This window comes from Xenopus tropicalis, chromosome 9 (genome assembly GCF_000004195.4).
Source record: "Xenopus tropicalis strain Nigerian chromosome 9, UCB_Xtro_10.0, whole genome shotgun sequence".
Lineage (NCBI taxonomy): Eukaryota > Metazoa > Chordata > Amphibia > Anura > Pipidae > Xenopus > Xenopus tropicalis.
Genome location: NC_030685.2, coordinates 34,429,345 through 34,450,993, shown reverse-complemented (window position 1 = coordinate 34,450,993; position 21,649 = coordinate 34,429,345).

Below are 21,649 nucleotides of genomic sequence, written 5' to 3'. Positions count from 1 at the left end.
AACTATATGCATATGTATATTTATGCATTAACTTTAATTATATGAACACATTAACTAAGTGTAACTGTATTTATATCCTTTACCTAATAATAATGTGTTCATCCACAAAATATTTGAAATGTTACCTTTCATAACTTAGGGGCTGATTTATTAAACTTAATCTGATTGCTATGGCTTGCTGAAGAATGAATTTGTGTGAATGAAAGGGTTCTTTTTCCACAAGCAAGTTTTGACAAAAATAAGAAGCTTGTCCAGGGGTGTACCGAAGTGCTGCAGGGCCCCACGCAAAGGCTCTTGGGAGGGGCCCGGTTTGCACTAAAAACCATACCCTCCCCCTTCCGCCCCCACTCGCATGTGCGCACCCGCACATGCTCTCAGAAGAAAAGTACCTAGAGAAGGCTGACCCTGTGGCCCGGGCCCCCCAACAACCGCGGGGTCTGTTCCTCTATACTTACACCACTGAGCTTGTCAGTTCATGAAAAACAAAAACACTCATTGAAAGATCTTCAAGGAGCATTCACTGGCAAGTGTCCTAGCTGACATTACTTGTGTGACAAATTTAAGTAATACTTCCCTTTGCATACTTTCCCTTTACTCCTTGTTGAAAGTTATTGAGTTTGGCCCTAGGCATACGTGTAAACTTCGAAAGATCCTTAATAAATTGGATTTATCTTTGCTTATAAGTTGAACACTTAAATACTGTCATACTGTAATGGGACGGGAGCTGTTCGTCAAATGTATTATGCCCTCCACCAACATATTTTATTCATATCAATATATCAAGCCCATGCTTATGGCGGGGGAATAGTGATACAAGTAACTAAGTTTAAAACCACATTATTCTCAGTGGTTTGCTTCTTATAAGAGAGTTTGTTTAAACATTAGTATAACTAGTATGAAATCAATGCTTGTAATATAATAAAGTCCTTTCTAAGATCTAGGTACAAAGCAAATGGTCTCTCTATGTAGCTGGTTCCCGTTGTTCATGAATTTCTTTGTATTTAGCTAAATTATGTTTTAATAAGAAAGTAGCGCCCTCAGATAGAGGTAGAAACTCTTATTACTTACTGTCTGCGCAGTAGCTGCGGCATGGAATCGGCGGTGTTTTTGCACATCTGAGAAGACAGGACTGACAAGACTGTAGTAAAGAGTCATAATACTCATTTGTTAAGCAACGACTTGCCATTGGAAACAGCACTCTCAATTCAGAAACCGTATCAGTGTTCAGGGTTCCCTTTAGTTTCTATGTTGCAAGCAATGCAGATGAGGAAAAGGGTGCCTTTGCTTTCAGTGAAGATAGTGTTTTCTACCAGCTCTCACAGAGGCTGGGGCTTCACCAGAAGATGATATATTTGAATAATTTCTGACTATAGACTCAGAGAATACACAAGGGACACAAACTCTGAGGTGACTTGGAAATAAGTTGTAAACGTCATTGTACATTTATACGCAGGATAACTCACTTGGGGGGGTACTTGATATATTTCCCTAGTCTGCCATTAAAAGTAAGCAATCAGAGTGAAATAAAAGGGTTGTGTGGGGGAATAAATAAATGGCAACAGGTAACTAAGAAAGTAAAACGTTATATACCACAGATTATGGGTATATAAGACCTTTAAGGGTGAGTTAATATAATACAAATTGACTACACTATAGTGGGTGCATAATACATTTGTTTTATGAATAGTCTTCATTATTTTTTCTTACTTTACTTTTATATTTTTTTGTAAGAGTCCAGTCCTGAGTTTTGGTCTAAGAAATAATTCCAAATATTGTTCTATTGTGTTCCTGGAGCTAAATAAACTTTACTCACACAGTATCATTTATTTAAATATTGTTACCTCCAGTTTTGGATTCACAGTCACAGCAAGCAGGCAGGTGCCATTTTGTGGACACTGTTATTAAAGGGAAACTGTCATTATTTTTATGGTGTACTTTTTAGTTCTAAATTACACTGTTTGCATAGCAAATAATTTACTCTACAATTTAAAATTTTATTCTTGATAACAAATGTATTTTTTTTAGTTGTAATATTGGTGTGTAGGCAGCCATCTCAGTGCATTGTTTGAGCTTTCAGAAGGAGCCAGCGCTACACAGTAGAACTGTTTTCAGGTAACCTATTGTTTCTCATACTCCCATTTAACTGGAGGAGTCCCAAGCTGGACTTGGATTTCTTACTATTAAGGTGCTATTCTGATATCTACTGGGAGCTGCTATCTTGCTACCTTCCCATTGTTCTGCTGATCGGCTGCTGGGAGAGGGCTGATATCACTCCAACTTGCAGCTCAGCAGTAAAGTGTCACTGAAGTTTATCAGAGCACAAGTCACATGGTTGTGGCACCCTGGGAAATGAAGAATATGGCTAGCATTTCAAAATTAAATATAAAAACATCTGTTTGTGTTTTTGAAAAACAGATTTAAATGCAGGACTCTGCTGGAGAAGCTCTAGTGACTGATGGGTTTTGAAAAAAACATGTTTTCACATGACAGTATTCCTTTAAGGCAAGTGTTGCATCATCCCAAAATATTATGTATGCACCAGAATAGGGGACCTAATGCCATACCCATGCACAGGATACACACACAATTATAGATATTAAGTAGAGAGGGGGAATAAGAGGAGGGCATTGACATCAGAGAAGTGCAGAATAGAAAGTGCAAGTGATAGCTATATAGGCATAGAATTTAGGGAAGTTACAAAATGATTGACAGCTGAGAGTGAGCATATTCTTATATAAATATAATTATATATATAGTGTATATATATATAATATATATATATAGCCAATAGTGGAGCTGCCACAAAAGAACATGAAAGAAGAAAGCTAAGGTTTTAGAATAATTACATTTACATTGTATCAGTACTGTTTGAGCATTTTGATTAACAATTATAAATTACTTAGTCATGTAAAACGTAAATTCATTGCTGAAACAAAATCGTTTTGTACCTCTAAAACCACATATAAAGCAACAAAATAAATCCTATAACAGGGTTAAATCTCTACCACATTTTTAAATTAGATTGTACGTGCCAGGGAACATAATAAGGTCATTTGCAAAATTAGTCTCCTGAAAAATGCTGCTATATCAATATTCCTTATTCACATTAATCCCAAGATTAATACTGTGTGATGTTTGTTTTTCTATTTTGTTAGTTTTATTTGAGGATGACAATTTCTGTTCTGCAAATTTCGTTATTTACTGTTCTGTGAAGTTATACTGTTATTAAACAATGAATTCAACAGAAAGTACTTGCAAGATGTATAACAAAACATAAATGAAACATTTAGACTATTTTATGGGGGAACTGAATCAGTTGCCATGCAGTAAACACAAGCTTCTTAACATATCTGGCAATAAACACCTTAAATAAAAAGGAGTTAAGCTGAAGTACTTTATTTTAAGATATAATAACAAATTTCCATTTTTTTTCCTTAATCCTCTTTTATTGCCATTTATTGTTAAGCAATTTGTTGTTACTTTAGAGCAATGTCAAACCAGGAGTTTGTATTGCATTTTGTAAGGGTAACAACAGAAATTGTCGATTACCATGATGGACAGTGGGAATAACTAGGACCATCACATTCCTTTATTTCAAATTGTTGCCTGAAAACGTTTCCAGCTGCATTTTAGGCACAAATTCCACAGGCGTATCATCACCTTTTGTTTATCCTTTTTATTTGAGCCCTTCTGCTCATTAGCTAGTTACATGCAGGTACGGAAACTGTTATCCAGAATGTTTGGTGATTGGGCTTTTCCGGATAAGGGATCTTTGTATAATTTGGTTCTCCATACTTTATGTCTGGTAAAATTCATTTCAACATGCAGTGAATCCAATATGATTGTTTTGCCACCAATATGGATTGATGCAGCTTAGCTATCTTTAAAGGGACACTAAACCCAACTATAAAGCTGTGCCACTGCGCCCCCTAGTTTTCAATAGAAGTTGATGAAAAACATAATTACACGTGGAAACCAATTCACCAATGAGAATTCTACTGACTGAAAACTTAATTAAAGATGCAAAAGAATTGACCAATGAGAATGCTGATCCAGAACAGTGTCAGGCATCTTCCTGTTATCTTACATATAGAGATAATAATGTCATTTTTTCCCTTTATTATATGGCACAGGAATCAGACATGGGGATAAAGGACAGACTTGTTCAGTGATGGGAAACTGTGCTTAAAGCTCCCAACTCCAATTGCAGGAACAGAGAACATGGAGCCAGAATTATCCACATCAGCTGGGATTCTCATTGGAGGATTCTTTTGCGTTTCGGTGCTGCCGCGGGCACTAGAGAGCCTGAAGAGTTTTATTTTGCAATATTGCTTTAAGAATACAACCATGATGTTGCTGGACTACAGCTCCCAGCATGCTTCACCCTTCATTATATGTTACATTATTCTGAGATTTGTAGTCCAGCAACAGCTGAGTAAAGTTTGGTTGAGCAGTGCTGTGCAGCAGGGTTTAGTACAAGCTACTTTTTTTCATTATTATGGAGAAAAAGGAAATCATTTTCAAAACTAAAAATTATTTGATTAAAATTGAGTAATTTGGAGCTTTCCGGCACATAAATACCAGAAAATACACAAAAGCAAAAATTGTTTTATTACTTTTAGTAAAACATTTTTCATCTCTAATCTTATATAACCAATAGTCCAACATAATGTGTTACGCCAGTGACAGGTTGTCGCCATGAAACCAATAGTTAAGGGGGCATTAAATCATATTCAATATAAAGACATATAGATTGTAAGAGAGACCTTGAAATCAACATCTGCAGCAGCCAAAGAAAAAGATGTCAGAGGCCAGTACTAAGGAACAGGGGCTTAGGGGGAAGTACTTCTTACTTGAAAAGGGGTTTTCAACATGTTACCAAACTTATGCTGTGTCAGTATTACTTTCAAATGACACACATTCATCTAAAAATATGTCAGAATGACTCTTATCAAAATGTCAAGGTCTAGCGATTAAGATAGAAATAGGCTTACAATCTATTAATCTGTTCAGCAGCAGATTGTGTTTTCATACTGGCAGGAATACCCTGTAAATAGAATTATGTAGATCACTGATCAGCAAGAAATTCAGCAGATTGTGATTTTTTGATCTCTTAAATATTGGACAAAAAAAGGGTAGATGTATGCTGTTGTGGTCCTCATTTTTAAATGTAATTCCATTATACGTTTTGTACGCACCTTATAGGAGAAGGAAAGGTAAAAACTAAGTAAGCTTTATCAGAGAGGTCTATGTAAATACAGCCATAAGCACTCACAGAAACGCTGCACTGAGTTCTCTTTCAAAAGAAACAGGATTTCTTGTCTTTGTTTTCCTGTGCCAGAGTCTGTGTAGCTCTCTCCTCTCTCCCCTCTCCTGCTCCCCCCTTCCTCAAGAATGCTATGAACTCCCTCCCCCCCTTAGGAATGTGTGATCAGAGCCAATTAGCAGGAAGCTGACTCATAGGGGCTGATTTACTTACCCACGAACGGGTCGAATGGAGTCCGATTGCGTTTTTTTCGTAATGATCGGTATTTTGCGATTTTTTCGTATGTTTTGCGATTTTTTCGGATTCTTTACGAATTTCTCGTTACCAATACGATTTTTGCGTAAAAACGCGAGTTTTCCTATCCATTACGAAAGTTGCGTAAAAAGTTGCGCATTTTTCGTAGCGTTAAAACTTACGCGAAAAGTTGCGCATTTTTCGCGTAAGTTTTAACGCTACGAAAAATGCGCAACTTTTTACGCAACTTTCGTAATGGATACGAAAAACTCGCGTTTTTACGCAAAAATCGTATTGGTAACGAAAAATTCGTAAAGAATCCGAAAAAATCGCAAAACATACGAAAAAGTCGCAAAATGTTCGTTTTCAAGTCGGAACTTTTCCAATTCGGGTCGGATTCGTGGGTTAGTAAATCAGCCCCATAGTCTTATGTTGTAGGGACCCAATATAGCAATGGCGGATGGAGACCACATGCATGTAAGAATAAGGCATAGCTTCCCACACACCTTGATACGCAACATTTTTTGTACTCTGCAAGGTTTGTTAAGAAATTAGTAATAAACTGGTTGAGAGGCAAAAGTTATGGAGAAGGGATAATAAGGATTATGACTGTACCTTTGAGCACCGTCATTTCCCAAAATGATTAAGAAAAAGCTTGGTTAAACAGGAACATGCATCTTATCTGCAGTAAAAAAAAATACATAATTATCTGTCGGCAGGCCTGGATTTGCGGGAAGCAGCAATAGGAATGTGTTGAAGATTTTTATAGCTCCTAAAGAAAATTAAGAAAATAATTCAGATTTCAAAATTAAAATAAAGTATAGTTATATAATGTAAATGATCAATATGGAATATGGATTATAATGCAATGCACATATGGACCTAAACCATCACTGTCTCCTCTTACTCCTCTTACCTTTTAGGGGCTGATTTACTAATCCACGAATTCGAATGGGAAAAATTCGGATTGGAAACGAACATTTTGCTCGTATATTGTCGCGACTTTTTCGTATTGAGCGCTCGTAAACGGCGGGCAAAACATTCAGACTTTGCATGATTTTGGAAGCCTCCCATAGGACTCAATGGCACTCTGCAGCTCCAACCTGTCCCAAGAAAAGTCACGATACTGAAGCTTGAATGAATCTGAAACTTTCGTACTCGGCGCGAAGGCTACGAAAAAGTCGCGACAATTCGCGCAAGTCGTAACGCTACGAAAAAGTCACGACAATTTGCGAAACAGTCGTAACGGCTACAAAAAAGTCACGAAAATTTACGAAAAAAATCGCAAAATACCGATCATTACGAAAAAAACACATTCGGACGCCTTCGGACCGTTCGTGGATTAGTAAATCAGCCCCTTAGTGTCTTATAGAAGTAGTAAGTAGGTAGAAAGTCACAGAAGTCCTAGTTTTATTGTAGTGTATGTCCTATCAGGGCTGATGTTTTAAGCATCATCATCTGTTGGCTAAACAAAGCAACACTGCTGCATTCAACTCAGTCCAAGGCCAACGGTAAATTTGTCTGATTCAGGAGCTTTCGGAACACAAGCATGTTTTCAGGCAATGTAGTTTGTACTTTGCTAGAAAGCATGATATTTTTTTTAGTTGAAAACTAATTTTCCAAATCAATGTACAATGTAGAAAACAATACACATACAAAGCTTGCTTGCTGGGTAAAGCAGAGAGCACCCAGATGTAACAGATGCTATGTTCAAAAGTTTTTGTTTGGAAAAGCTGACCAAGCATCCGACTATGTGTCTCCTTCATTACAGTCTTTGAATGACGTTCCCTCCAGAGGCCACATTAGGACGAATGCTTGCTCAGCTTTACCAAACAATAACATTCCGATAAAGATCTAGGAATTGCTCCCACTGATACGGAACAAATATACATAAAAAGCTCCTAGTGAAAATATGTTGCAGAAAAATAAGTGATTGTAAATTGCTATGGTATAGATTGTTATGTTATATTATGCTGTAATAGTTTAGCTGGACATAATTAAACACAGGGGTCATGCCCATTCTGCATTCAACCCATTTGCTGGAGTTTCTTTTATATTGATTATTTGTTTTGTATTAAAATCAAAATCTCACAACACATTTTAGAAAATTTGATGTATCCATAAGTTTAATTTTATTAATAAATGTATTAACAATCAAATTAAAATATGCAGAGGACATACTCAACATAATGTTAAGCATATTTGTATTTTACTTAATTGCAGAGTATTGGTAAAAATACGTTATATGTAAGGTTATTACTAGTTAAAGTGTATGTAGTAATACATGCATAGCCATATCTAGGAATCAGAATTAACACTTAAAAAGGTGAAACACAATCAATAGAAATAAGTTCTGGATAATTTTTATGCATTTAAAGATTCTTGAGTGTAGCCGCGTGTAGGATAGTTCTAGTTTGATTAGAAGGGCTGTCACCTAGTGGAAGTATTTTAAATTGCATTTAGCAATATAAACTAGTGAGGCAAAATATGCTGCTAACATAGCTGTCAACTCCCCCACCTAAGCCCCCTTCCCCTGGGTTCCCATTGACATACGCTATCCCCCAGCTTTTGGAATTCCCTCTGCTTAGTTATTGCAACTGAGAACTTTCAGAGCCATAGAAGTGCCTCTGTGCATGGGCAGTGTCATGGCGCCTACTGCTGTGCACGTCACAATGCCAAGCTGAGTCTGTGCTAATATATTTTTGTAAATGTATCAAAGTGAACTTAGTCTCAGGTTGATGGCTGTCCCAGTTAGTTTCTCAGCAAGAACAAAACATTAAAGGGCTCCTGTTGGTGGGCCCTTGATATCAGGTTCTCTGGTGGGCCCATGTTGCCCCAGTCTGACACTGGACATAGTGTGACATGGGAATATATATATATACACATACAACATCTTTGTAACTGAAAGTATCATTTAAAAAACACATTGCAGTGCAATTCTCAGACACAAATTTGGATGCAATCATATTCAGATTGGGATGACCTTACTTTTAGCATGCAACATTAAAACAAAATTTGTGTGCAGTTTGTTAGGCAGAAGACTGTTGAAGAGATTGCCGAACTGCTGTAGGAGCTGCCAAAGATAAAGTTGTTGATAATTTCAAATTAATAGGCACTCTTTGCATGCTATTCATCAGGGAAGACTGCGCATGAGTGTTCCATGCAACTATGCAAAAGTGCAAGTAGTATGTTTGGACAATACCTTAAAATAAAATAAGGTCAATTTGTGCACTAATTTGTGTCCATTTTATTTTGCCATACTTGCGGACTGAATTGAGGTTTGTAATTTCCTCATAGTTTACAATGGGGGTACATTATTCTCTATATAAGCATTAAATATATATAGGGACTAATGCACAACCTATTATAAAATATAATAATATGGCAGGTTGCCATGGATTTATATGACTACATTAAAGCACAAGGCCTCATGTCCAATGTTTCAGGAAGGAAGCAACAAATTCTTGGAGGCTCGTATTTGGAGCTAACAGCGCTACAGCTTTTAAATCATCAGTGCAATTTCCAAAAAAAAGTCATACAGCCCAGAGCCTATAATCCAAAAACAGAGACAAAAGACATTGCCCTTTTGCGATTAGACAAGTTTAACGAGTTTACAGATTATATACAACCGGCTTGTTTCCCATTTGAGTTTGCAAATGTAGAAAAATAAGACAGACATTTCATACAATCCATATTACATATGGGGTTAGTCATCCCTTTATACAGTTGCCTGCAACAAAATCTTAAAAGATTAATTGTAAAAGATTATGTTATCACTATTCCCTAAATACTTACACTAGTGTTTCCGAAAGTTACGATATATAGCCTTAACATTTCTTACACTGCATTTTTATCCTAAAATTCTGATACAGACAATACTATAAAACTTAATTGTTCATTTTAGGCATGTGCATTCTAGAGGAAACTATACTTTTCAAGGAGCAGACCCCCCTTTCATTTATCAGTGTGGAATGATCAGCATGCCAAATGTTTGCAATTTAAATAACAGCATAGATAAATACATACACATGCTGTAGCATACCCCCCAACTGTCCCGCTTTTCGCGGGACAGTCCCGGTTTTTACAGCGCGTCCAGAATGCAGAACATTCAGAATGCAGAACATTCATTAAACTATCCAGGCCAGCGGGACGCTCTGGCTACAGCGGAGCGCTCCGGCTCCTTCTTCTTGGGATTCCGCTCCTTATTTGGCTCCTCGTACGGCGGCGACAGGTCCTTTTATAAGGTTGCGCCTGTGCGCACGTGTGACGTCACACATACGCACGGGCGCAACCTTATAAAAGGACCTGTCGCCGCCTTACGAGGAGCCGAGTAAGGAGCAGGAGCCCAAGAAGTCTATGGGGGCCGCTACGTATGAGGTACTCACTATGGGGGCAATTGGGGGGGTACTGTGTATGGGGGGCACTGTATGGGGGCACTGTGTATGGGGGGGCTCTGTGTATGGGGGGCTCTGTGTAAGGAGGGCTACTGTGTATGGGGGGGCACTGTGTATGGGGGGACACTGTGTATGGGGGGGCTCTGTGTATGGGGGGGGCTCTGTGTATGGGGGCTCTGTGTAAGGAGGGCTACTGTGTATGGGGAGAACTGTGTATGGGGGGACACTGTGTAAGGATGGCTACTGTGTATGGGGGGGGCTCTGTGTATGGGGGGAACTGTGTATGGGGGGACACTGTGTAAGGATGGCTACTGTGTATGGGGGGGGCACTGTGTATGGGGGGAACTGTGTATGGGGGGACACTGTGTAAGGAGGGCTACTGTGTATGGGGGGGCTCTGTGTATGGGGGGGAACTGTGTATGGGGGGACACTGTGTAAGGAGGGCTACTGTGTATGGGGGGGGCACTGTGTATGGGGGTAATCTGTGTATGGGGGGGCACTGTGTATGGGGGGCACTGTATGGGGGACACTGTGTAAGGGGGGCTACTGTGTATTGGGGGCACTGTATGGGGGGGCACTGTGTAAGGAGGGCTACTGTGTATTGGGGGCACTGTATGGGGAGGCACTGTGTAAGGAGGGCTACTGTGTATGGGGGCACTGTGTATGGGGGGCACTGTGTATGGGGGGCACTGTGTAAGGAGGGGCACTGTGTATGGGGGCACTTTCTATGGGGGCATTGTGTATGGAGGGTACTTTCTATGGGGTGCTGTCTATTGGGCCATTGTGGGCACTATTTTAAAAATGGGGTGTGGCAATTGGGGCGTGGCCAAAAAGTCTTTTTGTCCCTCTTTTCATTTTTCAAATGTTGGGAGGTATGGCTGAAGTGTTGTAGGAACAGTAACACCAAAATGTAAATGTATCAAAGTAGTTAAAATATAATGTACTGTTGCCCTGCACTGGTAAAAGTGGTGTATTTGCCTGGAAACACTACTATACTTTATATATACAAAGCTGCTGTGTAGCCATGGGGGCATCTATTCAGATTTAAATAGGACTAAATGGCACAGGTTACATAGCAGATATGCTCTGTAAAACACCATTGTAATCTACAGAGTTTATCTGTTATCTGCTGTGTAACATGTTCCTCCTTTTTTCCCCAGCTTGAATAACTGTCCCTGTGGCTACATAGCAGCTTTGTTTTACATTATTTATATTTTATTTATATTTTAATTACTTTAAAACACTTTAATTTGTTGGTGTTACTGTTCCTTCCTACTGCCTAACCCAACCAATAGAGTACGGAGAGATGAACGTAGGCAGCCACTTTCCACATATATATTTGTGTATTTGTCATGGTTGCAATATCTACAGTTGTTGTGCGGTGTTTACTCTGCCTTTAAAAGGAGGTACAAGCAGGAGAATAAGAAATATACAGACATTTCTTTACAGTTTTATTGGATACATATATTTGTTAGTGAACCACTAGAGGGAGTCAAGCAACATGAAATATCATTCTTTGGTACAGACGCTGCATTTCAAAATTGGGTAATCAGGAGGTAAAACTGTAGGTGGAGCAGAATCATTAGTGTTTGGAGTAAATAACTCACAGAAACAAAAGGCTTGCCAAGCAGATTTAGTTATCAAGTGTCGCAGTTTACATTTCAATACATATATTCTTTTTTTTGTGGTCAGGTTGGAACATGGTAGTTTGTAAATGGTGCTGCTTTCACGAAAAATATATCCCTGATATTAGGGCTTTGTTTGTAATCTACATTTATTCACCTTGTTCAGATGGCTCAAATGTTACTGTTGGCAGAATACAATGTGTTTCAAAATATGATATAATATACAGTATAAGTTTTTGGCCCAGTTTTTGCTTTTATGGAGCAACTGTCAATTTCCTGGTATGTATGTTTCTTAGGTAGCTTGTGTAAAAATGTAAATTGTATTATAATTAAAAAATATCATTATGTGATTACAGTAGCCCTTTAAGGGCGGTAAGAAAAGGGTGGTATCAATGAATACAGTATGTATGTACCAAAATGGACACAGGTTCATAGACACAGTTGCCCTGTGCTGATTTGGTGATGTTACTGATCAGTCTAGCGTATTTTGTAATGAAGTAGTAAAGGTCTTTATCAGGGATCCCCAACCTTTTATACCAGTGAGCCACATTTAAATGGAAAAAGTGTTGGTGAGCAACACTAGCATGGGAAAGGTTCCTGGGGTGTCAATAAGAGCTATAATTGGCTACTTAATAGCCCCTATCTGGACAGGCAGCCTACAGAAGGCTGTTTGGCATTATACATGGTTTTTATGCCACCAAAACTTGCCTCCTTACCATAAATTCAAAAATAAGCACGGGCTTTGAGGCCACTGGGAGCAACATCCAAGGGGTTGAGGAGCAACATGTTGCCCCTGAGACACTGGTTGGGGAACACTGGTCTATAGTTGGCTGCAGCTTGCTACATATCTGTTTGGCCTTGTAACAGGTAGTAAGTATATTGGATACAGGCTTATTTTTGAGTGGGTAACATGAAATTTGGTCTTGAGTTTTAGGCTTCTATGTTGGAAACTGTCCTGGAGCTTTTACTAATGTGCTACATGTAGTAAGGGTGGCTACAAACAAGGAAATATTATACAATATATAATTTATTAACTACCTTAATTAACTACAAGCCATAATAGAAGATATTGTTATTCTATTTACTTGTCCAGAGACAATGAAAAAAAAATTAGCCCTGAGTTTCTTGGAAGTAGAAAAGGAGAGCCCCCTGCCTGATTTGGATTTACAACCCCTTCAGTGTATTTGTGAAATGATGCAATAAATAAAGGCAACTCTACTTTTGCACACACCTGCATATACATACCCACAGACACAACCTTTGTTGTGGTGTTCCTTACTGTAAGGGAAACCATATCTCACCTTCTAGAGAATATAATTAATTTCAAATACAAATATAAATACCCTTCAAGACAAGACCTGAATGTTATTAATGGGTCTGCTGCTTTAAAAATAACTGAAATCTTTTAGTGGAAGGAAGAGAAGCTAATATTACAACAAAAAAGTAATGTTTTAGAACACCTTGGTGAAAATGAATTGGAAGCAATAATATATTGTGAACAGGAGGCTATTCAGTCTTTGATAATCTCCCTACTCAAGAGAATGACATGGCTTGTTGTTAGGCAATTCGGAACAGAGGAAATGGGGGTAGAAAAGTTTGAGTCAAATCATTGTTTCAAGCATTGGACATGTGGATGTAATCATTCCATTACCAGGTTGTTGCTTGACTGAATTTCATTAATAAAATGAATGTCGGCCTTATTTCTTGGGTGTGTGAAAGCACAGAGAGGTAAATCAATAACAGGACGCATAGGTTTAAGAGTAGAAAGGAATTTATGAAAGCTATGTTTCTCAGCCAGTGGAGAAATGCACTGTTCTTAAGAGGCTGGGCAGAAGCATGACTTTTTGGTACAACTCATACCAGATTTTGGTGTAATAGGTATTGTTTACTGAAGTTTCTAAAGAAGAAATTGCAATGTGGGGAAATATTTCCTGTAATGCACAAACCTAGTTAACAAATTGCATTCATATAAAGGCAGTTGTGTGAGTGCCTTTTTAATTGTGCTCCAGAGATTGCTTTTCAGAAACAAGCAAATCATTTTGTTTTCATGTTCCTATGTCTCCACTATCTCTTACCACTGTCTCTTGATTGTTACCTATATCTACCATTTAGTGCAGTTTAGTTCACTGACAGAACACAAAAATGCTGAAACTTTCTTAGGCAAGGATGGGTTGCATAATTTCTAAATGGCGTGGCACAGTTAGGATTAAACATGTACCTACTTGACTATGGGTGAAGTCATTCAATGTTCTTTTAATGTACTTATCTTTTATTGAGTGAAAGTCTAATGCCTGCTGGAAATGGGTATGCTTTATGTAAATGTCAACATATGTTTAGATCAAGAATTAGCAATCATTTCTTACCAGCGCTTCAACTGTTTCTTACAGTCACCACTTACACTTTACCCTTATAAAACACTGTCACCACAATTACAGCTTAGATTACAAATGTCTGTTGTATGAATTGCCTTGAAGACAAGATTGTAATTATGAAGGCAATGTATGTCTTCTGGGCTATTATGTCTGTTTACACATAGATTAAATTGGCACCCATCTAAAGAAGTAGATAGTTCACTTTTAACTGTTAGTATATCAAGTGTCCACTTCTGTCATGATTTTTATGGTGTACTTTTTAATTCTAAATTATACTGTTTACATAGCAAATAACACAAATGTATTTTTTTTTTTTAGAAGTAATATTGGTGTGTAGGCAGCCATCTCAGTGCATTGTGCCCCAGTCTGAGCTTTCAGAAGGAGCCAGCGCTACACATGAGAACTGCTTTCAGGTAACCTATTGTGTATTCTACTCTCATGTAACTGGAGGAGTCCCAAGCTAGATTTGGATTTCTTACTATTGAGTGCTATTCTGATATATACTGGGAGCTGCTATCTTGCTCCCTTCCCATTGTTCTGCTGATCGGCTGCTGGGGGGGTGGGGTGATATCACTCCAACTTGCAGCTCAGCAGTAAAGTATAACTAAATTTTATCAGAGCACAGGTCACATGGTTGTGGCACCCTGGGAAATGAAGAATATGGCTAGTCCTGTGTGAAATTTTAAAATTAAATATAAATAATTCTGTTTGTGTTTTTATGGTCTTTCACATACAGCAACAACCCCTCCCACTTCCTTTTCCTATGTGAAGTCACTTCCAGGTTGTACTTCCTCACTGGGGATTGAACTCCCTTCGTAAATAATAATTATGTTTTTTACAGTGAGATTGTGGGTGTGTGGGGACAGTGGGATTAAATTGTTAAGGGGCAACTCCAGAGATACGTTTAGTAACTATTTTCTATTTTAGCCCTCTTCTGCCTTTATTCCAGTCTCTTACAATGTGCATGCAATTTTGTGCATTGCATTTGCACTTGTAAATAAGCCATAATGTGTGGCTGAAGTTCTTTTAAAAGAAGGTTTAAAGGAACAGAAAGTGAAGGGGATAAATCAAAAGCTGATCTTGCAGTTAACCAGTCCAGATTGCTATAAAGCCTTTTTTAGCATTCTGGAGTTGGTAGCGGCAAAAAAAGCTGTCTCGGGTTATGGAGAGAATAGGCCAATAATGTATACTCTATGGTACAGAGAGCTGACTTCAAGATTTGGGGAGACAGTTAAAAATGAACGATTTGTATTCAATTAATATTGTTTTAGAACTCAACCATTCTAATTGGTAACAAATAAAGTGGAACAGTCAGAGTTAAAAAGAGAACTAAAATGCAATAATTACAGTACATATGCTATTATTTATGTCCTGGAGTGCAGTTGCATTTGTGCAAATTTGCATGTAAAACCCTATTTATTAATGGTACTTGCGTCAAAATGTGCTTTGCAATTTGGTATAGTTACGCTTGATGACGCTCAGTCCTTCCTGCCTCCTGTTCCGAGCCCATTTGCACCTACTGACGAAGAGAAACCCTGGAACTACTGCCACCTGCGGACTGTAGCTCCAGTGTTTTATCAGTGGCGTGCGTCAGTAGGCGCAGGATACTTGCATCATCAGGCGCATGCGTCTGATTTACCGTGAAGGGCAGAGCACATGCTTTGGGCTGCTGCTGCTTCTATGAGTTGCTAAGCTTATGAACTGACTGACAATATACAGTAAATATACAATATAAAATGCATTATGCAAGGCTATTTAGTAATTCACATTTAAATAACCTGACAGACTAGATCTCAGTGCATTCTGCATAAGAAATTATTAATAACAGAAGCATAACACATTTAACCTCAGTTTCTGCAAATGTTTTGATGAATTCTGACAAGCCCAACAAAAAAAACATTTAAACACTTTAAATGCCTCTTTTTCTTTGCCAGCTATCAGCCCAGGGATTAACTTTCTATGCAGAGGGCCTCTTCGATCAGAAGGTTCCTGCACACCTACCACTGCTGTCAGCTCATTGTATTGGGCACTGGAAGGCCAGAGCAGAATCCTAGAGCTCAGCACAGTGTAACAGCTTTCTTTGCCATGTAAGAACCACCAAAGTTACGTTTTAACTTGCTTTAAGCCCTCCCTTAAGGTCTAAATTAGGAGATATGTTTAAGCAAAGCTGTAATTTTAAATAGTAAACACAAGATCCCCTCAGACTCTCAACCATGGCATAATGCCTAGATTTTGGGCCAGCAAGACATCAAAATGTAAACTAAATAAAGGTTTGTTGTCTAGTGAACACAAATTACAAAACAATATATGTATGCCACAGAGAAGAAAGGAATGTGACCACACATGGAAGGTTCATACTGCTGATCCTTATAGCTAAGACAATTTAGAACTATCAACCCCTACTGAATCAAGGATTTAACTGTATGTTCTGCCTTAGTATAACATTGTAGCTTATACTAAGATGTCTGCATGATTTTCATGTACTTAAAGGGGTGGTTCACCATCAAGCTGACATTTAGTATGTTATATAGTATAGAATGGCCTGTTTTTCATGTTTTATTCATTATAGCTTTTAAATTATTTGCCTTCCTCTTCTGTCTCTTTTCAGCTTTCATATGGGGGTCACTGACCATGGCAGCAAAACAACTATTTCTCTGTGAGGCTACAATTTTATTGTTATTGTTACTTTTTCTTGCTTAGCTTTCTGTTTAGGCCCTCCTCTATGTAAGGAGCACCCGGTCTCCTGTAGTGCAGCACGCTCCTGCGCACACTCTTTTTCGACATGCTCCAGCAAATACTGGCTCTAAGCGCGCGCATAGGTGCAATGGTGTTGGCCCCACTCTACGCTGTGCGATGACGACAGTGGACGCGCTGATGTCACTACTGGTGCCAAATTCAAACTTAAAAAGTGATACTCACTTTATTTTCCTTGCCCAAGCTGGTTCTGTGTACCTGGTTCCTAGCTAAGCTCTTTTTGTGTCTGATTTACTGGTTTTGCCTGACATCTGATTTACGATCCCTCGCTGCCTGCCTTCATTTTAGAAAACATTTGGAGGAAGGTTTTTTGGTAACATTTGGATGTTTATGAATATATAATTCATGGTAATTTGGTCACTAGAGGGCACACGTGTATTCCTCTTCAGATGAACTATAGCTGCCCCCACTAACGGAAATATAACACAATAATATTAATCTATAAAATATATACATATGGCACTGTATTTTCATGTTAAAAAAAATTACATTGAAAATGTAACCTTTATGAAAAGCTTGCACTTTTTGTTTCATATCTTTCCATGATTACTCACGAGCCTTAAAACTCCCATTCATTTGTCGCTATTTGTCTGAAATTCTAGTTGAAGATCTCTGAGATCACAGGCAATATTAAACCCTTCCACACAAATGCTCTTTACAAAATTGACCACTTCTTTATATCTAGCTGTTGTTGACCTTGCTGTTATTACCCAACTCGGACTTGGCGATTAACACTCTCTGCAACTCCTGGTAGAGCATGCAAGGGTTAACCCCACTGACTACACACAGACAAACGAATCTCTCTTTGAATAGTTCAAATGTTATTTGCTGGATATCATACAGATTCTTTAGTCTTAATTTACAGAAGGTGCAGTATTCAATTACTTCACAGATTACTTCCCTAGAGGGTAGTGGGAATAAGCAGAGTATTAGTTACAATCAGAAGTAGTAGAAGGATGCTCACAGAGAAACCTATTGTATGAATCTCTCTATCTCTGAGCCTAATACCTATGCTATGGTTACCAGACCACCTAAAAATTCAGACAGACTTCTAGAAAATCCAAATAGAGGGGATGTACTTATTGAAACTGAATTTAAATGCATTCAGTCAGCCCTGCAACATGCATTTATTAGAAATGTCCCTTACATTTTAAATGATCTGATAACCCATAGTCTATGCTGGTGGGTGACACTGCAGAGTACTAACCCTTCTGGCCTCCTTGATGGAGACTCAGGTTGCTCAACTGAATACTTGAAGCCTAGCTCTCACTCCTAGGGGCATATTTATTATAGTGTGTAAACCAACAACACCGATCAGATCTACGCTTTTGTTTTCTAACTTGAAGGTGGCCGTTTCATTCTAATTAATGATTGGTTGTTATGGGCAACTTTACCTGTGATGTTGGCTTTCACACTGTAATAAGTATGCCCCCTAGAGTGTACTATTATAGATGCTTTCCTATGCAAAGCACTCAGAATCCTTACAGAGGATTGTGGGAGATACATTCACCTCAGCAAAAAGTTAGAAGGCAATTTTATTCCTATTTATTTTTGATTTTGGTGAAAGATTCTTTCCTGGAACTAACTACTCCTGCTGAGGCCTCCTCCTTCAGGCTCTCTAGTCCTGGCCTTCACTTTCAGGAAGTTGGGTCCAAAGAGACAGAACTTGACTAGGGGCACCTGACACCCCTGGTCAATTGGAGAACTGCCATGAAACTCTAAAATGCATCTTTGCCCAATTTATACTGTACATTAGCCTTTCAAGTGCATCTTAAAAATACAGTCACATACATTAGGTTTGCCCTCCATTTCGACTGCAGTGCATTCCAAATATGCTGGCCTTGCAGCATTAGGCCTGCACCTATACATTTTATTGTGAATATATGGTACCTACAGCTTGATGTTGCACCTGTATCTGATGCTGACAGAAGCATACTGCACCTGTCTCTGATGCTGGCACTAGCTTGCTTTTTTTATTTGGAGATTCTTTATTTAAGGTTTTAATATATAACAAAATTCATATGCAGATCAGGAGAGATATGCTTAGGAAGGCAAATAACACCAGAAGATTTTAGATCATAAACATCTGGCATAGATAAATGCTGACAATGATTAGTCTCCATTTTAGATCACATAGGCCAGATTCAGTTTAATGAGAAATGTTATCTCATTGTTTTTCACTTGAAATCTTGGAGACAAAATTCAATTTGAGAGGAAATTTTTCTCCAAATTCAGTTCCATTTTTTCCCCATAGACTTCAATAGAGTTTTCACGTGATATACTTTGAGATGTTTTTCTGAATTGAACTGCATACAAGTTGAATCTTTTCACTGGTTTTAATCTAGCCCAATGTCTTTTCAGTAACTATACAAATAACAAATAAATAACTAAATAAATAACAGTAACTATACCAACTTGATGATTTTATATTTATAGGAATTAAGTCCAAGTTATAGTATATTTTGCAGATTTATATTTTTTGTTCATGTTTAATGACATATCCAGAATGGCTGGTTTAGACTGCAGGATCACATACATATAAGGGGTGCCTAGTTCTTCACTGTCAGCAATGCCAGTAAACTGGAGGAACAGAAGGAAAAATTATGTGCACTGCCACAGGACAGGGATGCCATCTGAGAATGAATTTTGGTGTATATTTTGGGTAGGGCAATAACTCCCCCCCTAAAAGAGGAAGGGGGGCTTTTTAAACCTGATAGCAAATATTGGTTTTTATATTCCCTTTTTTTCTCTAGTGACTTAAGGGGTTATGAGGCAGGGTGGCAATTATGGGCTTCATGTGTCATTTAGCATTTTTGTGCAAGATGCATGTACCAAAATGAATAGGCTTCCCAATTTACTCTTTTAAAACTAGACACATAATTAATCTTTACTTTGAATTCTTAATTAACAGATCACTAAATAGATGTGGCAAACTGTACAGATTTCTGTTCACCCTGCATTTTGCTTCCAACTTATCTGTTAAAAGGAACAAATGCTTTTTAAAAATTAAAACAAATCTGACCTGTGTTCTTGTGAGAGAGACAGCACTATAACAAAAAAGTTTTTAAACTATTTTTTTTAGATATTTAACTTTTTCAGCAGCAATTGTTTAGGGCTTGGTTTATAAACTTGAAGGGTAATGGATCAAAGATGATTTAAGACATTTTGTCCACCATATTTTCTCTTCACTGCCTACTAGGGATGCACTGAATCCAGGATTTGGTTTGGGATTTGGCCAAGGTTTGGCCTTTTTCAGCAGGATTTCGACTCATGCATCTGGCCAAACCAAATCCTTATAATCATTTTGGTAGAAATAATATAAACGCGAACTATCTACTGAATGGTAGTGTGTTGGGGGTTTCCTTAAAGGAACAGTAACACCAAAAAATGAAAGAGCTTTAAAGTAATAAAAATATAATGCACTGTTGCCCTGCACTGGTAAAACTAGTTTACTTTTATACACTTTCATTTTTTGGTGTTACTGTTCCTTTAATTGAGAAGGATCTAGGGGTTTTTCTAGATAACAAGTTGTCTAATTCCAGGCAGTGTCATTCTGTGGCTACTAAAGCAAATAAAGTGCTGTCTTGTATAAAAAAGGGCATTGACTCAAGGGATGAAAACATAATTTTGCCTCTTCATAGGTCCCTGGTAAGGCCTCACCTTGAGTATGCAGTGCAGTTTTGGGCTCCAGTCCTTAAGAAGGATATTAATGAGCTGGAGAGAGTGCAGAGACTGCAACTAAACTTGTTAAGGGGATGGAAGATTTAAGCTATGAGGTTGGGGTTGTTTTCTCTGGAAAAGAGGTGCTTGTGAGGGGACATGATTATTCTGTACAAGTACATTAGAGGGGATTATAGGCAGATGGGGGATGTTCTTTTTTCCCATAAAAACAATCAACGCACCAGAGGTCACCCCTTTATATTAGAGGAACGGAGCTTCCATTTGAAGCAGCGTAGGTGGTTTTTCACGGTGAGGGCAGTGAGGTTGTGGGATGCCCTTCCTAGTGATGTGGTAATGGCAGATTCTGTTAATGCCTTTAAGAGGGGCCTGGATGAGTTCTTGAACAATCAGAATATCCAAGGCTATTGTGATACTAATAGCTACAGTTAGTATTACTGGTTGTATATATAGTTTATGTATGTGAGTGTATAGATTGGTAGGTGTGGGTTGTGTGTGCTGGGTTTACTTGGATGGATGGAACTTGATGGGTTTGTCCAGATCCTAAAATAGTGGATTTGGTGCATCCCTACTGCCTACACATCTCCTGCTCTTACATGGAGTACTGTTTTGGGGCTTAGCAGCAGGTCTCTGCAGTTTTTTGTACAATGCCACACATAATGGGCAAAGAACAAAAAAATGGTCCATTGTGGACATTGTAAATATGCCCTATAGACCATTCAGCACCTGTAAAAACGTTCCAGAACACTTGAAGGAAGATCAGGTTGCCTTTTTGTTAATGCACTAAATCCCAAACTCTAGGATTATTGGTAGTGGGCAAATGCAATCAGATTGCACAAGCAGATCACAGAACGTATAAATATGGATATTTGTATACTGAACTCAAGTTTTGTAGGATTTAGGTTTGCGTTTTTCAAACTAGCTTCCTCGCTAATTTGTTGTTCCCAAGTAGGTAAATGCAACGCTCCATGCACTAGTGATTTTTTAATTAACTGCAATTTTTGATGGTTCAGTTGCCATACTGTCTCACCACATAATCTACCATCCCAGCCTAATGCCACAGGGAGCCTTATAAATCCTCAATAAGCGTAGTTTAATTAAAAATAAGTGACGCAGGTTATCAAATAAGAGAGCGCCTCCTTTCAAGTCGACGTCGAAACTATCTAGCGCCCCCTAAAAAGTGACACTCGAGTTGGAAAAGTTAATGATTGGCGAAGACGCAATTTAGGAACTACATTGCCCAGAATGCCTTTCCGGATAAAGTAGGCGCGGCATAAGGCGTTAGCTCCGCGCAATGGAGGCTGGGATGTATAGTTTCCGAACGTC